This window comes from Trachinotus anak, unplaced genomic scaffold (assembly GCF_046630095.1).
Source record: "Trachinotus anak isolate AG129_WGS33_773 ecotype Australia unplaced genomic scaffold, CSIRO_AGI_Tana_v1 ptg000013l, whole genome shotgun sequence".
Classification (NCBI taxonomy): Eukaryota; Metazoa; Chordata; class Actinopteri; order Carangiformes; family Carangidae; genus Trachinotus; species Trachinotus anak.
In genome coordinates, this window is record NW_027273864.1 from 14710644 (window position 1) to 14722182 (window position 11539).

Genomic DNA, 11539 nt, shown 5'->3' on the forward strand with positions numbered 1-11539 from the left:
GCAATTTCAATATTTCCAAAGGAGAGCGCTTTAAAGTTATACAATAATGATTATATTTAAGGATTTCATGGATCATTTTAAACAACACAATGAGGTTAATCAAATTAATACTTGAAGCTTAATTTAATTCCTTGAAATTCCTTTTGGAAGTAAGTGTGGCTATGCTGAGTCTTTTCAAAGGAATTGTTGATTCTTTGCCAGCCTTAGAGTTTGACATTTTGGGAAACTACACATTTGTTTTCTAGCAGAGTTAGGTGAGAAGTTTGACATAACTCTCATGTGTGTCCATAAATATGTAGGTACACAGCCAGTAGCCGGTTATCTTAGTTTAGCATAAAGACTGGAAATGGGGAAACAAGTAGCCTGGCTCTGTCCTAACAAAACCTGCCTACCAGCACCTCTGAAGCTCTCTAGATAACACTTTATATCTTGTTTACCACACAGGTCTTCCCCTCAATCTGCACACAGTTTACTGCTGGCGTAACTCCACCGAGGCTCAGATGTGATATGACCTCAGGTAACAAATTGTCTGTAAGAGGTTTTTAATCCTCAGTGCGATTTAATGATGCAGAGTTTCAATGACCCAACTGAGGACCGAACTTATAAACTTTGTGTGGGAATCAAACTCATAAATTGTCAAACTCAGGGTAGATGTTACAACTATAAGTATACTGAGCTGGATGGATCTTTGAGATTGGAGGGTTTAGTCAACAAAACAGTGCGATTTTAGACTGCAGCTATAGAGACAAAGACAGCCTGACGAGACGGGATTTTAAGCTTTTAGGATCAGTTTAAGATTCTTCTTTTAAATTACAGGCATTAACATAAATACAAGTTTAAAGATAAAAGGCCATTAAAGATAATAGGTCATTAATAGTTGATCTATAAAATCAACCATACTGAACCAAGAAACAAATTTAGAAAACTAGTAGTGGATAATGAAGTTTATAAAAAATGAACTAATAGTTCAGTCTTAAAGAGAGACTGTAGTTTTCAGGTCAAGGTTTTTCACACACCATACATTGTTCAAAAACATTTATGAGCCCTTATCACAAATACAAAATTGTTGCTTTTGCATTTAAGAGTATTTCAGCTTTCCATCCTAATGTTTACATGCAAATAAGAAATGACCAGGATACTAATCATAACTGCACATAGTTGAGTGAAGAGTTTTATAGGAATTTGTCCAGGATGGAGGGTGTGGAAATAACATAAAAATGACTATGAGATATAACAAAACATTTTTAACCCATTAACAGATGCCTCCATTTACACAAGCTAAAAAATATTGGACCCAAAATAAAAAGGTTAATTGTGTGACAATTGAGACCAGTAGAAACCAAAACACACCTGAAGTAGCACTAAGGAGGCCAAAGCATCCCTCAGGTGAGACTGTGTATTTTAAAAGGTATAACATTTTTAATGGGAGAGTTTGACGTAGAAATCAAGTAAAAGTTATAAATATATGTAAAATTCACACCCGTATAAAACAACACTGCTAGAAAAACTGCTAAGTTAAGAAGTAAAGTAACTTTGAGATGAGTTTCTCAGTTGGGTCATAAAACAATAGGGGGCTTTTTGTGAGGTCTGGCAGATCCAAAAGAGAGACAAGTGGAAAAGTAACATTCATTAGAGCTTATTACATTTCATTTCTGATACGTAAGCAGCTTTATCCATCTAAATTAATTTCACCTTCTGTACTGTACCACCTGAGATGGACAACTGGTTGGTTTCATTTCTTTTCACCATGACATGATTCTCGCTGAGGGATGCAAGTTGTTCTTCTGTGTGCTTATCTCAGCTTTGGAGCTCTGCAGGAGTTTCACTTGTTATCTGTTCTCAGACTCCTCACAGAAATGCCACATGATATAAACTAATTAATAAAGTAATAAAAGTAGAGGGGAAATTAAAATACAAAGGTAGGTGTTTTACTCATTACTTCTATTAGTACTATTACCGCTGTGATTTCTACAGCTGCAGTGCAAACGCTGCTTTTATTGCTGCTAGTAAAACTAATGCTGCCACCACTAGTATTTAAAATGAGTAAAAATGTCACCTAAAACCACCACTTAACAGAAAGTGGTCACTTGAAATACATTTTTCATTTTTTTGGAGAGGAAAAACAGCTCATGATTGAGAGATAAGGATGCTGAAAAAATAAGGGGAAAAAAAATCAGACTTAGTTGACCACAAGCTTTCAAATCTGAGCAGTGTCCATAGGGCAGACAATTAAAACACATTATTACTTCGACATCCCACACTGCTCAATGAAAGCACTGTTTTGCTGCGGTGGGCTCCTTTAATGGTGCATTGGTGAATAGCGTCTTCCTCTGGCGTGCATCACCACCTCCACACAGTGAAACGATGCGCTTCAGATGGAGGTCTGGGTCCCTCTGTCAACATCACCCCATTGTGAGCTGTAATGAGTTGGTGTGTGCGTAATGAGAGTTAATACTGCCACAGCTACTGAGCCACTCTTGCCACCAGGCCATAATGCCCCTCCTGCTGTGTTGTGTCAAACAGCCACATGTAAAACAGACTGGTGCCAGTGTGTTGATGGCAGACCTGCTGCAGTGTCTCCCCAGCAGCAGATGGATCAGAGAAAGAGGGACAAAGGCCCCGTGGAGTCTCTAATGACAGTGTTTGGCTGCTGTTCAACTCACAACATGGGGTGGCTGAATTTATGTTGTAAATAACACCTTTGCTCTCTGTTGACCACCTATTGTTGTAATTGGGGCTGGGTATCTTCTGATATTTGCAGTTCTAAAGGCTGACATATAACTTATTCCTCTGCCATAGACCTCTACTGACCACACCATTGCACTGACTGACGGTAGTGGAAGAAGTATTCAGATCCTTAAGTTCAATTAAAGTGCCATAACACTAATGTAAAAATACTCCGTTTCAAGTAAAAGTTCTGCATTGAAAATCCTACTTAGGCAAAAGTACAGGTATTATTGGCAAATTATTATTATATTATTATTATAATCTATTTGTGTTATTTATATAGTATTATTTATTATTATTATTATTATTATTATTATTATTATTATTATTGTTCAATATTATTATCCCAAGCACGTAAATTCTTAAATTATCAAAGGTGAAAATACTCATTCTACAGAAAATTGTCCCCTGTGATGAATATATCTAACATCATTAAATATGAATACCAATGCATCAGAGTGTAAGTTGCATTTTACTGCTGTAGCTGGTTGAGGTGAAGCTAGTTTATTTTAACTATTTTATTCTGTATATAGTTTGGTTTTTTTTTGGTTTGACTGAGCCCACTTCACAAATAATGGGAGAGGAAAGAAATTCTGCTACATAAATTTGTATTTTGTTTTTGGATTCATCTTCGTTTTTTGTTACTGGAGAAATATAAATATTGGAGAGTTTTACCTCATCAAACTAACTAAGAAGCTTAGAGGGGAAATTTCTCTATGATGGACTTGTTAACATCTCATAGACATCTGAAATGTGACAAGGGGGCCCAACACTGAGATCACAAATCAATAAACTGGGAACCATGGATTGAGTACCTCAAGATTGTACCCAATTACACTAGTTTATTTTGAGTTTGTCCCAGCTGCTGTAAATACCTGTTGAAGCACAAAACTATTAAAACACATAAATGAGTCACATCTGTCGCACTTGGTTAACAAGTTCTTTCATGATGAATATGGGCACTGTACTTTATGTAATTTATTTTCAGTCGATCCCACATTCACTGTCCTGATGCCATAAATGCTCATGAGTGCAGTCATAAAGTATTGGAGAGTGATGGACTAACACACTGTTCTTTTCATGGGATTTGTTGATAATGAGAAATTAGCTAGAATAACACCAGACTTATTGTTTATTGTTGTCGACATGTAGCATATAACAACTTTGCCTGAATATTATCTGACAAAATCTGGTCAAAATTGGGAGCTGTATAATGAAAAACAAGTAATCGAGATTACAAATCTGTTGTGGTTAGTTTTAAAAAGATACTGAGTTTAACATCCCACCCTAGTTACCATACATGTACCTGAATTTATTTCTATATGTTGTTGTGTTCGAAGAAGCAGTGTATTGATTTGAATCCTCTGGGCGTCTGACCAGGTTTCAGTTTCCTCACTTAATCCACAGATTTGTTCATAATAGGAAAAGGCTTGTGATGAATTCATGATTTTAGTTGTTGGCTACCTTAAAGCCAGCTAATGTGCTTGAGATGCTGAGGCATGTTAAATGTCTTAAGTGTGTGTTCAGCTGAACTGTGTACTGGGAGGGCAGTTTGTCTCCTGGGCAGTGCATGTGTCGTCTGACAGCCGCGTGTTGGATAAAGATATTAGCTGGGCACTGTTGACACTGCATGCACACTCGTAATGGCCTCATAAATTCTGCTCGTGTGAAAGGGAGAAAGAGAGTGAAAGGGGAAGGAGAGGGACTGTGGACTCATTGGCAGTCCACTCTCACTCTCTGCCTCCTCTAAACCACCCAGCGTGTTCTCTACCTGCAGTTAACAGATGCAGCAAATAGTGCTTCAAGCAGCATTTGGCTTTTGTGTTTATACTACACTTCAGAGCTCAGTGGTTGTTTCATGTTGTGGTTAATCACCAGTAAAGGAACCGTCTTAAAGAACTGATTCACAAAAGGACCGAAGCTTTTGCTCATCTAGTGTTGGTTTGAATAAAAAATCTTGTACATTTTTAATCTCATGGTGATAAAAAATACATACATTGGTGTAATTTTATGGAGAGGGAGACAAGTCACCCCCTGTAATTTTACATAAACCATAGGACAATGTGACCTCCCCCTTAATTGTCTTAGTGTGGAATTACAGCCAGAACAAGGTGGCATGTGACGTGTGGCCTGTCATCCACTATATTAAAAATGCATTTTTACCATCCAGCCATACACTGTGTTACCCTCCTGCTCTTCCTACTCCAGCTCCTGCCTCAGGACAGCCAACTGAACCATGAGAGAGGCCCGCCCTTTCTCTTTTCTCCAATACCAAATGCCCCTCATTCTCTTCAAGGTCCTTCCCAAAGCCTCACCCCCAAGATCCAGTGACTTCAATGGACTTTTAGTGTGAAAGGTCTCTTGCGTTTTTGTTTCAGCCACTGCATTTCATATTTAGTTCTCCTCTACTTATTGCTCCTTTGCTGCTCCTCTTGAGCTTATTGACCTTTTTGCTGCTGGCTTGGGTTGGTCCTTGCTGCTGTACTCCCCGTGTGACCGTCTCCGCCTTCTCTGCAGACTGCTGTGCTGCTGTTCTCTGTGTTGCAGGAAACAACCTTCATGTTCATAAATGTCACCTGTTCCTGTTGCAACTTTATACTGAGCCCTGGCTCTACAACGCTTTTCTCCAGCAGCCTTGTTCTTTCCCTCATGCGACATGAGTCTGGCAGCATACTTCTCCAGATCCTCCCCAGCCCACCACAAATTAGTCAGATCTCTAACTATCTTCTCCTCAGCACCCAGACTTTGAGCAGGCTTGTTTCAGTTGCACTGAGCCTCCTCTGGCTGGGTTTTCAGAGCAGTGAACCCACAGTTGAGCCACTTCATCTCCTCTCTCTGCTTTGCTTGAAGCTGATTCAGAACCACACCCAATGTCTCCAGCTGTGTCTTCAGATGGGCTCTATTCGCTACTGTCCTGATGATAGGCCTCAGGATTGTGGTCTCCTCTCTCAGGAAGTTCTGATAACTCAGTTTTTGTGATATAGTTGTGGCTTCAAGTAGCCTTCATTTGTATCTTGGCATGTTTAACAGTTTTACAGTTATAACCAGAATTCAATCACATCAATCAGCAGCAACAAAATGCCTTTTCTTTAAAATGAACGGTTGTTTGGTTAAATGAAATCATGTTCTTGATAACATGTATAGATCAGAATGTGTTGTGAAATGTTTAAAGATACTAAGGTGTTAAAATGTATTTGTACATCCAGATAGCACTGATATAAAATATATAGTAACTTCATCTGGAAATTAATTTTAAAGTTTCTCTCTGATATTAGACACCACTTCACCAATTTCCAGTCACAAAGTTTTATACTGTCATGGAGTCTACTCCCTCCATTGTTAATATGCAATCACTCAGTGTGAGTATGTATGCTGAGAGGAAGGTGCACATTCATCTCGTTCATCTGAGATTAGAGTTTTTCTCTCTGGAAAAATGGAGGTGAGCCAGTGTCTGTGTACAGTGAATGCTTTTTTCCCTCACTGATTCTGTGCTGAAGACTCTAACTGATAAACCAAATGAAATTGTTTTATTGTTTTTGTTACGCCTTTTCTTGACCTCTCTGAAAATGTTTCTTCTATCTGAAATCCCATCGCCTGCTGCTGGTCCATCCTTCCCACTCAAACTACCAACCATCATTAGATACTATACCTTGCAAAAGTATGACCTCCCCACTCTCTGCCAAGTCATACCTTTCTATATCTATTCCACAGGTTTGATGTATCTCTTACAGCCTACTGAGTACGGTACCCACAACACCTTTACACAATAAAAGTCTTGTAATCCACATGTGAGCACGAGGCAGCAGCTGAATAATGAGAGTTTGAAATGTGCTCAGTGTTGTCAGATCAGGTCATTAAGGTGAATTTGATGGTCATATGTGACAGTCAGTGACTTTGCCTAAATTAGATGCTGTAAAGGGAGGAAGTAATGTCTCTTTGGCAGCAGCATATCACTCCTGCTCGCTCCAGCATCACATGGGCAGTATTGATTGTTAGATCCAGGGACTGTTAAGGGGCTACTTGCATCTCAATGTGTCCTTCAGTAGAAGATTAATGTTGCCTCTAAAAAAAACAGACTCTATCCCACCTACATCTCTCTTCATTATTAATGAAACTTAAAGGGCAGTTTGCCAAACTAAAGTAAGCATTTGTTTTTAAACACACAGCAGCTCTGTAACAAACACCATTAGGCAACACATTAGCAAAAACACCAAAACTGTGATAGTGATAGAAGAATACATATTTTCTGTCAACAATAGGACTTCAAGGGTAGAAAATGTTTACATGTAATCCTCAAAAGAGAACAATCTCTGATTATCTTATTTAGATTTAGCCCATATCAGCCTCTTCTCTGGTATAGGAAACCATATTTTTATCTTCTTAAGTGATGAAATGTGATAAAATCATCAATTTCCTATGTCATAGGAATATTTGTATTCATTGTCCAAATAAGGATGTGAAATATCACTGTGTTGTGTTCAACCTTTGTGTCAGGATTTCTGAACAAGGACTCCCAGGAATGTTTTTGCATTCTCCTATTAAATTTACTGTATACACACACACACACACACGCACACACACACACACACACACACACACACGCACACACACACATACACACACACACACACGACAACACCCCTGACAAGGTCTGTTCATTTTAATCCAGTGTGGTTTTATGGTGATGTGTGATCAGTGCTCACATAAATATGATCATTAGACTTATTGCTCCCCATGACAAGAACCTGATGGAGGTGTTGTTCAATTTCAGTTAGTAGCTGTCACTTAAATCAACAGTGATGAATCTGCAAGTCAAAGCCAGTGAATGCATCTCAGCAAGTGTTTTATGTGCATTATGCTGTTGAGGTCATTAGGAAAGCACAGGAAATGTTGAAAACCAGTCCACTGATACTGAATGTCTATTTCTATGTGATTGACTGATAATGTATTAAAGAGAATATGAAGTACTGTAAATCAGTATTCAACAATAACACAGACACTATTGACTCATATTTTGTTAAAATGTTTTCTTACAGTACAAATGGCTCTGTTCATACTGTCTATTGTTTATTGTACTGAGGCAACACTCTTACTGGTTCCTATGAAGGTAAATAGCTGTGATACATTTATGCGCAGGAATGAAACACATTAAGACAAGAAAATATATGCAATTAAGTATGTGATGAAGATGAATCGTTTTTTTTAATATAGAAATGTTCTGCATGTCATAAATCTTATTTTTACAGCTTTCCTTGGTAAAAACTACTCCCATTGTAAACCTGTCAGAAAGTTCTCACAGAAGAACAAAAACAACCCTCCAGCTGTGTTTTGTTCTTGTCATGATGTGAAAGGAAACTAAAATTAGACCGACATGACACAAGAGTTTGTTCCTACGTCCTATTTGTTCAAAAACTCAACAGTTTACAGGATTCAGTGTTGCCAAAGACAACACAGGTGAACAATACTTTCCAAGGATACACAAATGTGCATCTGTATTTTGTCTTTATATGTGTTTGTGAGTGAATGTACACAACAAAGGTTATCTGTTTGCTTGATTGTTCTGTGAAAGTGGGAATTGGTGTGATCCTAGAGTAACAGCCACTTGGCTCCTTTGTTATTTCAATCTGTCCTTAGTAAAACTAAAATATATGTCTATAATTGGTTATTTAGCTTTTTGGGGAAGTAATATGAATATGTACCATTGTTATCAGGTTAGAATTACAAATTAGACTATTTATACTGACATGTTTGAAAGCTTTTTTCCAAGCCACAGTGTAGAAAACATTCATATTTTTCTCAACATTTCACAGCTAATTTGAAATAATTCACATCATTCATTAAGATGAAAACTGAATAAATACACAGGGACTTCTAATAGACTTAGAAAAATCCTGGATCCCAATTCTCCAGTTATAATCCAAATGAAAAGTGATTTAAAGCTGCTCCTTGTCAACTGTAGACTCAAACAATGGAGAAAGTGGCATTTTTTCAAAACCTTATAAACCTGCAGTGATTTCAAAAAACAGTAGGACAGTGAGGTCCTTTAGTGGGATTATCCTTTAAGTTTGGTGACTACGCCCTCCATGCTCTACTTTTGCTGAAAGACTTGAAAACAGTCACAGGAAGGAGTATATCAAGATGGAGTTCCTTTTTTAAGCCCCAGTCTTATTGTTTCACCTCAGAGCAGGAGAGAGGAGGAGACGCACTCTTTCCTCGCTTGACGCAAAAAGGAGACACAGAGACAGAGATGGACCTCAGGGTTCAGACTGCACGTGGTGCAATTTGTTTTTCTAATCTATTACCCAAAACAGACAGACATTGTGCAGTGCTGTTACAGTACACAGCCCATATATCACGGCTGTATGTATATCTGACCTGGATCTCGTACATCCCAAACCACAGAAATAAAGGACAATTTATCAATTAGGTGTTGAACCTGAACACACCCACACACACATTCATTTTGATTTGAAGAGGGACACAATCCCTTGCATTGTAGAGCAGCAGGTTGAAAGACTCAGCACACACTTATTGTCAACAGATCCCTTTAGACCAAAACCAACTACAAACAAGTGTTTTTTGTGCATCCACAGACTGATATAGCTTATTCTTCTGTGCCATAGAGCTCCAGTGTTGTCCTAAAACTATTAAATACCCAGTGTCAACCACGCTGTTGCACTGGGTGCCATGTTTCTTCATTACAATAAACATCAGTGCTTTATTTTATTATAAATCGATGCTGTAAATATTTATTAGTCAAATTGTGTATTAATCCACCTCTGAGGTAGTCCCCAAACATTAAGTATTAACTCCCGTTGAATAACATTTGATGCAAACTACAGTGGCCAGCTGTTTCAGGAAAATTACTGAGGCTTTTTTCCAGAGGTGGGTAGAGTAGCCAAAAAACTCTACTCAAGTAAAAACAAAATCTCAAATAGAAGTAAAAGCACTGTAGTTGAGAACACATGTATCCACCTCTTTGTGCTTTTTCAAAATAAAAGTAGGTTACCCGGCTACTTGTGACCTGTTTTTAAAGATTTACATCTTCAGTCAGACAACAACCAGTCGTAAAGTATTTGATGGCAAATACATATCGCAAGCCTCACACTTTAACCATTTCATTGTATGTGGTGCACGTGTATGTGATATCTGGGGACATCCCTTCATCCCAAAACACGTTTTCATATCGGCCATGTTTGTTAGAGGATCTGTCATTACTCTCGTGCTGCAGACCACAGAGCCCACCTTCCTCCCTTTTATTGACTGAATATGAAAACACAATTATTGCACCGACAAAAAGGGGGTCAAAGGTGCAGCCACATAATGTTTTTCAATGAGCCAAACACTCTGTTAGTGACAACGCTGTTTATAGTCTGTATGAGAGTAACACGTTTGTGGTGTCTAATATACCAAAAGTGACTGTTTCAAGTAAGAATTTTGTCCAGATTTTGTGTTTGGATGTGTTGAACCATTTATTAAAGCTGGAAAGTATCAGGAAGACCATCGCAGACAAAATGGTAGAAATCGAATGCCATGTGGCTATGGATTAACGTGTCCAAGATTTTCTCATGTAGCTGTGGATTGATTTTTGACCTTATAGTGTGATGCAGGAGAATAAAAAAGGAGAGAGTGTTGATCATAGACTCAGTACACTACAGTGTGCCGTTTGGCCTGGATTAGCCTCTCTAACAATTTGTAGTGTACTGTAACACGAGGATTACATCTCATCATGTGCATGTTTTATGGTCTGAAAATGGACATTTTTTAAATGTGAGGTCAGTCACACACAAATACAGATGGCACCAAATAGAAAATATTCATGTGTTGCTATGCGTTGGGTGTGGCGTCAAAACAGCCGGGACTTGACTCCCATGTCTTTCTTCTCACAGAGCCACTCCCCACTTTTATGCTACTGTGTGTTGCTGTGATACACAACACAGATATTTTTTAGAGTAATAACTCTTCACCAGCTGACCACCGTTCAAGAGTAAAAAAAGCTCCCCTTACTTCACCGCCAGTGAGTCACAGTTAATTCAACGATGGGGTTAAATGTGAGCATGATGTCCATAAGCTGCTAAGGATGTGAAGTTGGGCTGTGCAGGAAACAGGGAGAGCAGTTTCCTGTTATGTAGAAAAGAGCTTGTTGTACACCAATCATACAGTCAGATGGGTGCACAGACAAACAAGGCTGGTTTATCAATGCAGGAGAGTTGATTTAGGACCACAGATACGTGTGATTTTTAATCAGACATCAATGGTAATGCCAAGAAATGTGGCTTATGATGGTATCATCCAGAAACAGCTAGGCTCTGAGAATGTAACACTGCAACAGTGGATGAATAAAGGGAAGTTTTGAGTTAGAAGAAGTAATAGTACAAAGGTTTTTGAGGTGAAACAACAGATATTATTTTGGCACCACTTTGTAATAAGGCACCAAAGTTACAGGGTTTTAAGTTGTTTATGGCTTCAGCTTCATTGGTGGTTAATAAGTCATTTACTGATACTTTATGGAGTGGTTGTAAGCCATTAAAAACAACAACTTTTGGGTTGCCAGGTTGAGTAAATTCATGTGTCTGGTGTTTATTCTGTCTGATTGCCATAAATCCATTAATACCTGTTGGTAATCCGTGTGGATTTTTAATAGTTTTAAGTGCAGTTATAAATGTTCTCTTCAAAACACTTTACAACCTGGCAACCCAAAAAGTCATCTAATGGCTTAGTTATCAATTAAGACATTTGGTTAGAATGTTCCATTGTTGTCACTTCGCCGCATCACACCCTTCGCAGCTTCAGTATTCACCTCATTGTCGCA